Source organism: Hyperolius riggenbachi, chromosome 6 (assembly GCF_040937935.1).
Source record: "Hyperolius riggenbachi isolate aHypRig1 chromosome 6, aHypRig1.pri, whole genome shotgun sequence".
NCBI classification, from domain to species: domain Eukaryota; kingdom Metazoa; phylum Chordata; class Amphibia; order Anura; family Hyperoliidae; genus Hyperolius; species Hyperolius riggenbachi.
In genome coordinates, this window is record NC_090651.1 from 338,169,970 (window position 1) to 338,177,291 (window position 7,322).

Here is a 7,322-nt window from a genome sequence, read left to right on the forward strand (position 1 = left end):
TGCTGCCACACTCACACTACTCCTCCATTCCTCCTGCTGCTGTCTGTCTGTGTTTCCCACTGCCAGGGTACACAGAATTACCTTCTGCTGCCAGTCTGCCACCAGCTATTACGTCAAACAATAGCTGCACACATAATTACTCCTCCATTCCTCCTGCTGCTGCTGCTGTCTGTCTGTGTTTCCCAACGCCAGGGTACACAGATTTACCTTCTGCTGCCACTCTGCCACCAGCTATTACGTCAAAAAATAGCTATATCTGTGTAATTGGTTGTAAAACCAAAACTACAAAACCATTACAAAAAAAAAGGTTTAATTTTTCTGAGGTGCCCGGGTTGAAAACTGTGTTGTCCCAGTTGTGTATTGGACACGATGTGGGCTGCATGACCGCTGTCTGGGACCTCCTGTTGTGTTCATTTACGGCCTGGTATCACCGCTAGGTACCAGGGCTATTATGTCACGCTGCCTGCCTGCTGCCACACTCACACTACTCCTCCATTCCTCCTGCTGCTGTCTGTCTGTGTTTCCCACTGCCAGGGTACACAGAATTACCTTCTGCTGCCAGTCTGCCACCAGCTATTACGTCAAACAATAGCTGCACACATAATTACTCCTCCATTCCTCCTGCTGCTGCTGCTGTCTGTCTGTGTTTCCCAACGCCAGGGTACACAGATTTACCTTCTGCTGCCACTCTGCCACCAGCTATTACGTCAAAAAATAGCTATATCTGTGTAATTGGTTGTAAAACCAAAACTACAAAACCATTACAAAAAAAAAGGTTTAATTTTTCTGAGGTGCCCGGGTTGAAAACTGTGTTGTCCCAGTTGTGTATTGGACATGATGTGGGCTGCACGACCGCTGTCTGGGACCTCCTGTTGTGTTTATTTACGGCCTGGTATCACCGCTAGGTACCAGGGCTATTATGTCACGCTGCCTACCTGCTGCCACACTCACACTACTCCTCCATTCCTCCTGCTGATGCTGCTGTCTGTCTGTGTTTCCCACTGCCAGGGTACACAGAATTACCTTCTGCTGCCAGTCTGCCACCAGCTATTACGTCAAACAATAGCTGCTCACATTACTCCTCCATTCCTCCTGCTGCTGCTGCTGTCGGTCTGTGTTTCCCACTGCCAGGGTACACAGATTTACCTTCTGCTGCCACTCTGCCACCAGCTATTACGTCAAAAAATAGCTATATCTGTGTAATTTGTTGTAAAAACAAAACAAAAAAAACCCAAAAAAAAAAGTTTAATTTTTCTGAGGTGCCCGGGTTGAAAACTGTGTTGTCCCAGTTGTGTATTGGACACGATGTGGGCTGCACGACCGCTGTCTGGGACCTCCTGCCTGCTGTGTTTATTTACAGCCCTGGTATCACCGCTAGGTACCAGGGCTATTATGTCACGCTGCCTGCCTCATTGACTGCCTGCTGCCACACACTCATCCTCCTCCTCCTGCTGCTGAATTTACCTCCTGCTGTCTGTGTGTTTCCACTGCCAGGGAGCACATACCATGGCGCTTCCAACATGCGTGCGCCACCAGCTATTTGTTACGCTCAAAAATAGCTGCATTTCTTTAAAAAAAAAAATTGAAAAGAGAAATAAGTGAAGAAGAAGACGATATAGAAGAAGATGAAGAAGATGAAGAAGAAGAAGATGAAGAAGAAGAAGAAGAAGAAGAAGAAGAAGAAGGAGAAGAAGAAGAAGATGAAGATGAAGAAGAAGAAGATGAAGAATATGAAGAAGATGAAGAAGATGAAGAAGAAGATGAAGAAGATGAAGAAGAAGATGAAGAAGATGAAGAAGAAGAAGATGAAGAAGAAGAAGATGAAGATGAAGAAGAAGAAGATGAAGAAGATGAAGAAGATGAAGAAGAAGATGAAGAAGATGAAGAAGATGAAGAAGAAGATGAAGAAGATGAAGAAGAAGAAGATGATGAAGAAGAAGAAGATGAAGAAGATGAAGAAGATGAAGAAGAAGATGAAGAAGATGAAGAAGATGAAGAAGAAGAAGATGAAGAAGAAGATGAAGAAGATGAAGAAGATGAAGATGAAGAAGAAGATGAAGAAGATGAAGAAAAAGAAGATGAAGAAGAAGAAGATGATGATGAAGAAGAAGAAGAAGACAATATAAAAGAAGAAGAAGAAGATATAGAAGAAGATATAGAAGAAGAAGATATAGAAGAAGAAGATATAGAAGAAGAAGAAGAAGATATAGAAGATACAGAAGAAGAAGAAGAAGAAGAAGTATATACAGTACTGAACAAAATTCTGGACACAACTTCTCTTTTCACCTTTTTTTTTTTAAAGGAACATCCCCACATAATCACTTGCTGTTGTTACTTGGAAAAAAAGATGTTTCTTGCATCATTCACCCTCAAAACAAGTGTTGGAAGCTATTTAAGGCCATTTCGAATAGTCAGCTCGAATAATGAGCTCGAATACCGACTCGAATAGTGAGCTCGAAGTCTGAGGTCGAATCGAATAGTAAAATTTATTCGACTCGAATATTCGACTGACCTCGAATAATTTACTATTCGAATTCGACCAAACTCGAATTTTAAAAAGGGGTATTTGAGCAAATGTAAAAAGTGACCTGCGCTGTCCTGGTACTGAGAAGGGTTACAGGTGCTGCTCCTTCAACTGGGTGGTGCCAGTGATCCTGATGAAGGTGTGGTTATGCCGAAACGCATTGTGATGTCATACAGCTCCAGTGCACCAGGCTCCGCCCCCCCCCACGATTCACCCCCGCCGACACCACCGCTCCCGCTGCCCCAGCCAGGCACAGGAGCAGGGAGAGAACCGCCAGCAGGCCTGACAAGCGCTCATTTCATCTACACATTGTAAGTGTATCCATGTTGCGTGTTTTTTAAGATTAAAAACTTAATGCACCAAGGAGCGCTCCTTTGTTTCTTCTATCTACTGATGAGGATCAAACAATCCAAAACAGTCTGTATGCATGTTGGATTATTATGGCTCTGTACAAATTAACAAGAAGACACATCATTCCAGCAGTTCTGGAGGTGTTTAGCTTTTAAGGGTAACAATGGTTAATTTGCATATATTCAACAGTGATGCACTGGGCGACATTTTAAGCTCATTCCAACCTGAATTATTGCAAATTCTTTCTGTTTTAAGAAAGCAAACTTTTGTTTGTCTTACACTGTTAATGGCAGGGTTCTTAAACTTTGCACAGTTGGTCACTGGGTGACTGGGATTAATATTCAGAAAAGTGGGTGGAGCCTACAAAAGCTAATCAAAATTCACCTATTGATTTTCAAAGGAGTGGAGCCACAGCCAATTAGATTTATTTCATTTCAATGCCAATTATTGATGCCAAAGACCACAAAGCTCACAAACTAGGTCATCCTTGAGTAATTGTGTGTTAGGATTAGAAAAAGTGGGCAGAGCTTACACTAGCCAATTACATACCCGGGCAACGCCGGGCGACCAGCTAGTCACCAATAATACAAGTATAACTAGACACAGGACACCTAATGTGGTATTGTGTTTGGTGCAACAGTAATAAAAGAAGTTATCTCCCGAGGAGCGGGAGACACAGACAATATTGCAGCCAAGGATCCCCTGAGGGGCAGGGGATTCAGACTGTACTGCAGCCAGTGGACGCCTGAGCAGCAGGGACCACTGGCGGTGATGAAGAGAATGATCCCCTGAGGGGCAGGTGACCCAGGCTAAACAGTAGCCTAGGATTCCCTGAGACGCAGGGAATACAGACTATACTGCAGCCAGTGGACTCCTGAGGAGCAGGGACCACTGACTGTGCTGCAGTGAGGTCACAGGTGGAATGAGTGATTAAGACTGTACTACAGCCAAGGATTCCCTGAGGAGCAGGGAACCAGGCTGTACTGCAGCCAGTGGACCCCTGACTGTGCTGCAAGATGATCTCCTGAGGGGCAGATCAACAGACACTATTTGCAGCTAACAGACACCTGAGGGGGGGCGTGGCCGGCTATGAGTGAGTGAGGACGTGCTTTGCAGCGGCTCCTCCATCCCCGCAAGAATCCTGTGGAATCCTGCTCCGCTACGTGACCCAGCCAAAGTCTAACGGGCACCGCTCACTCCCCGAGACCTTCAGCACTCGCCCGATACCTGCCATGGCCAAATACGGCGCAGAGAAAGCAGAGAATGTGGCCAGCAAACTCGCAAGGTTCGCACGCGAGGAGAACAAAGATGGTGCCGCATCACCGCACCAGACGCACACGCAGCACCGAAGGATACCCGCCACCAACCCACACAAGAGGCCGACATTATGGAGGAAGAGGTGGCATCAACCGATCCTCCTGCTGGAAGCACGACGGATACATCCTCCACTAAACAGCCAACACCCAAGCGCAGGAGGGGAAGACGTATGCACTCGTCTAGCGAGGATGATGCAGACGATGAGGAAGGTGAGCCCACACGCACTGAGATCCTTGAGGCCATTAAAACTTTACACCTCAGCCTCAACACAAGGCTTGACTCCCTACAAACCGATCTGTCACTAGTTAAAGATGACATGAGGAAAATGAGGGAGCGAGCTATAGAATCTAACCAAAGAATCAGTGATCTAGAGGCAGGGCCGGCCCGCTCATGAGGCGGGGTGAAACTTTTGCCTCAGGCGGCACATTTCTAGGGGCAGCATCCGCCCGTCGGTGGGTGCGGGGAGCCGGCCACCGAGCTGGACGGGTAGCGGGCAGGATGGGGGTATTGGGTCCCCCGATCTGCGCTCGCCTCCAGCCTTAAATAGATCAGAAGCAGCCGCTACTCATAAGAGGCACGGGCGGGGAGGACTCACCTCTTTCTCGATCCAGCGTGCGCTCCCCTGACGTCACTTCCTGCAACGCCGCCCACTGTATTGTAAGTGGACGGCGTTGCAGGAAGTGACGTCAGTGGAGTGCACGCTGGATCGAGCGAGGAAGAGGTGAGTCCTCCCCGCCCGTGCCCAATACCGACCCCCCTCCCCGCCGCTAGGCACAATACCCCCGTCCTGCCCGCTACCTCTCCAGCGGGGGGGGGGGGGGGGGGTGGCAGCAATAATTTTTTTCTAAATTTGCCTCAGGCGGCAAAAAGTCTAGGGCCGGCCCTGTCTAGAGGACATAGTTGGGCCTATTAAGACATCACAAGCAGCCACCACAAAGATAGCAACTACACATACCCTCAAGCTGGATGATCTAGAAAATAGATCCAGACGATCTAACATACGTTTTATAGGCTTTCCAGAAAAATCAGAAGCGAAAGCTCCCGAATCTTTTCTTGAAAATTGGCTACAATCAACTATCCCAGACCTGAATCTATCACATACATTCTCTATTGAAAGAGCTCACAGAGTCCCAGGGGGACCCCCAAAACCCGGCAGAACACCGAGACCCATCATTGCAAAATTTTTGAATTACAGAGACAAAGTCGAAATTCTGCAGAAAGCAAGGTCTGTCACCACCTTGGAGTTTAATGGCTCCAAAATATCTCTATTTCAGGACTTTTCATCTGAAATCCAAAAAGCACGCATCTCCTTTAACGCAGTAAAAGCAGGCCTGAGAGTCAAACAAATACCTTACAGTATGCTATTCCCTGCAAAACTGCGCATACAGTTTAAGGGCAATACTCATTTCTTTATGAACCCTTCGGAAGCTGCATCATGGATGGAAACACATGATATACCTGTCCCAATTCTCAAGGAAACTTTTAAAAAATACAGCTGAATGTATTATGTAGTGGATCACCTTTGTTTTTCATGATCCTAGACCTTGGGATCCCTCTACTATGACACTACAACTGAACTGATGTCTATTTCACCAGCTCTATCCCATGATTCTTCTTCTTTATCCTTCTTCCAGAATGTTATCTACATTTCCCTCTCCTCCCTTTTGTTAATACCTATGGAGTATATGGACAGAACAAAGATGAACACTTTGGTTTGCACATATATTCCCCTGGAATATACTAGACTGGGAGTCCAAAACTATTATTACCAGAGGAACAATTTATACGTGATACTCTGCTGACATCTAGTGGCAACTTACTCAATCTCTATCCAAATGGAAATGCTATCCACACTGCATTAATCCCTTAAGGGTAAAATATCTTCTGCTTGACTTACCCTCACCAGTAGCAGCGAGCTACCTTGGCATTAAGCTGGTTTGTTGTGTTCCAGGCTGAATAAGGTTTAAATATACCAATATTAAGATAATCTAATATAATGATAAATCTGTTCTGCAGTCCTCTTCAGACCACACTTTCCTCCATAACTTAATAAATAGGAGAGGTATGCAGCACAGACTTAACTGACTTAACAGACTTAACTGAACTAAACTTATGCTTATAACCCTATTTAAAGAGGAGCTGTTAGGTATAAGGTCTCAGAGAAAATAAACACATATATCAGTAGCTAAATATAGGCTGTACTTACATTACATATGCATTTCACTGTCCACGTTTGGATTTCACAGAATTTTTATATAGTATATGCAGAGAATGATGCTCCTGACAGCTCATGGCAGGTTCCATGTTTGTCTGTCAGGCCTGTTTGTCTGTTGGCCTATGAAGCCAAATGTGTCGTCATGTCCTCCCTGCTTCCTGATCACAGAAAAGCTCATACTGAATAACACTAGTGTGCAGTGAATATTAATTAGCCATGTGGCTAGGAACAATAGCGGACTCCTGCAGTGTACTCTGCTGGGAGATTTTTCAGTGCTGTGCGCTGGACTGAGTTACATGCTATTGTTACTTGACCCTGTAACTTCTCATTAGCAGCCGAGGGGAGGGCCCCAGAATGCTTTGCAGTATGGTATGCGGCTTTCGGCTTCTTAAGAGCTTGGGAATAACAGTTTTGCTGATAAGCACACATCAAATGAAAGAGAGATTTTTATCTTCAGTAATGCCTTTTTGGCTTCCTTCTAAACTGTTTAACACAGGAGAATAGAGGTTTAAATTAGCTTTTGTAGCCTGACAGTTACTCTTTAAAATAAATTGTGTGATGATGCAAACTACAAAAACGAACCTCTGCTATACATCCATGCTTTTTATACTCGGTAAGACCTTCCGTCTAATAAGTAAAAATGATAATGTCTGTATATATTGACAAACCCACCATATGACTAACATGGGCTGATGTTACAGTAGCGGAAACAATTTCTCTTGTTCCCTTATCCTCATCATTGGGGATGGACATAGCAACCACTTGTATACCCCTACCTTTATCTTGAACGTTTAGGGTACTACACTCTCTGTAGTTGTAAACAGGGGGTAGGGTGGGCAAGGGAATAGGGGTAGGCTTAGAAGGTTGGTTATAAAGTTTATAAGGTTTATTTGCTTTAATTCAGCAACTTTTATA

The 7,322-nt window shown here is 45.1% G+C and overlaps 1 protein-coding gene across 1 annotated transcript in view; it reads right to left on the minus strand.

Annotated features, from left to right (window-relative positions):
* The window catches only part of LOC137522228 (uncharacterized), an 85,939-nt gene extending 79,715 nt beyond the window's left edge, over positions 1 to 6,224 (minus strand). Inside the window, exon 1 of the mRNA XM_068242261.1 lies at positions 6,090 to 6,224. The gene's annotated coding sequence lies outside the window, so the exon portion shown is untranslated. The remainder of the gene's footprint in view (positions 1 to 6,089) is intronic.
* Between the last annotated feature and the right edge of the window lie 1,098 nt (positions 6,225 to 7,322).